We start from the raw sequence: 2,096 nt of genomic DNA on the forward strand, positions 1-2,096 counted from the left end.
ATATATATATATATACATATATATATTGTGAAATGCCTAGCACTCTACAAGCACTTCACATATTCACATCATAAAACTACCATATTTTTGGGAAAGGAAACATCTAAAATATATTCTCAGAAAATTTCAAATATTCAGTGTAGAATTTATTAACTATGGTCATCATGTCTCCCACTAATGAGTATAGATAGCACCCCATTCACAGATGATTTCAGTAGCTAAGTGTGTGGTTAGGAGTGGGGATGTGACTCGGAAGGGTGTCTTCTTAGCCCAGCTCATCCTTGCTGTCTCTGCTTCTGAGCTGCCATTTGATGAGCAACTGTCTTCTGTTAGGCCTTTCTACCATGCTATTATTTCTGCCTTGAAGTCAGCCAAATTTAGCTTGAATCCACTGGAAACGGAGCCAAAGAAACCTCTCCTAATTTAAGCTGCCTGTGTTGAGTATTTTGTCTCAGCTCCTGGAAAGTAACTAATAAACCAAACTAGTTCATATTGAATAATTCGAAGCTTTATATGTTTCATCCAGCATATCTTCATTTCTCCCACCCACTGGGCCCTGAAAAACATGATTGTATTCTCTTCTTCTAAAAATTCAACTTTTTAGATTTCACCTGAAAATGACAAAAATATTTGTGTTTCTGTGTCTGGATGTATTAGTGCAAGGTTTCCTTCATTTTAAAGGTTGAATGGCATTCTATTGGGTGTGTGTGTATGTGCGTGCGTGTGTGTGTGTGTGTGTGTGTGTGAGTGTGTTTCTCATTTTCTTTATCCAGTAATCTATTGATATACACTTCAGTTGAATTTGTATCTTGGCCATTGCAAATAATGCTGCTGCGAACACTGGAGTACAGATGTGTCTTTGACATACTAATTACATTGTTTTGGATATATTATCTAGTAGCAGAATTGCTGGATAGTATGCTGATTCTAATTTTAATTTCCTGAGGATTGTCCGTACTGTTTTTATAATGCCTCCAACTACTAATACTCTAACCACAGTGTATAGGAGCTCACATTTCCATACCTCCTGGCCAACATTTTTCATTTTTTTTGTCTTTTTGATAGTGATCACTTGCATAGTTGTGAAGTGATATCTCATTGTGGCTTTCTTTTGTATTTACCTGGTCATTAGTGATATTGAGGATGTGTTCCTTTGGAAACACCTATTCAAATTGTCTGCTCATTTTTAAAAAATTAGGTTGTTTGTTTTCTGTTTTGATTTTCTTATGTGTTTTGGATATGAACCACTTGTCAGGTATATAGTTGGCAAGTATTCTCCCATTCTGTGTTTTGCTTCTTCTTTCTGTTGCTTACTTATTTTACTATGTTTTTTAGTTTGATGCAATACTACTTGTCTACTTTTTTCATTTGTTGCCTTTGCTCTTGAGAGTCTTCCCAAAAGTGTTATCATCCAGATAAATATGAAGAAACTTCCCCCTGTGTTTCTTTTAGTAGCTCTACATTTTCAGCCTTAGATTTAAGTCTTTAATCTACATTGTGGTGACTTTTGTATATAACATGAGGCTGAATAATAGTTCAACTTCATTCTTCTGTACGCAACCATGTGATTTCTCAACACTACTTGTTAAAGAGATTGCCCTTTACTCATTGTATGTTCTTGTCATACATGTGTGGCTTTATTTTTATGGGGTTGAGCTATTCCATTGGCCTGTATGTTTGTTTTTATGCCAGTATCAATCATTTTGATTACTATATCTTTGTATTATATTTTGAAATCTGGCAGGGTGATATCTCAAGCTCTGATCTTATATGGTCCCACAGATATTTTAAGGTTGTTTAATCCATTACTTAGAAGAATGGTGCTATAATTTTGTTAAGAATTACATTGAATCTGATTGTTTGGGGAAGAATGGACATTTTAAAATATTGAATGTATAAATCCTTAGAAACTTTCAACCTACCAAGGCTGAAGCATGAAGAGATAGAAAATAAGGACAGAAAATAATGAGTGAGAAAATTGAATCAGTAATTGAAAGTTTCCCAACAATGAAAGTTCCAGAATGGGATGGATTCACTGGTAAATTTTACCAATCATTTAAGGAAGAATGAATGCCAATCTTTCTCAAAGTCTTCCA

This window comes from Fukomys damarensis, unplaced genomic scaffold (genome assembly GCF_012274545.1).
Source record: "Fukomys damarensis isolate Sample0158 unplaced genomic scaffold, DMR_v1.0_HiC HiC_scaffold_17, whole genome shotgun sequence".
In the NCBI taxonomy this organism is placed as follows: Eukaryota; Metazoa; Chordata; class Mammalia; order Rodentia; family Bathyergidae; genus Fukomys; species Fukomys damarensis.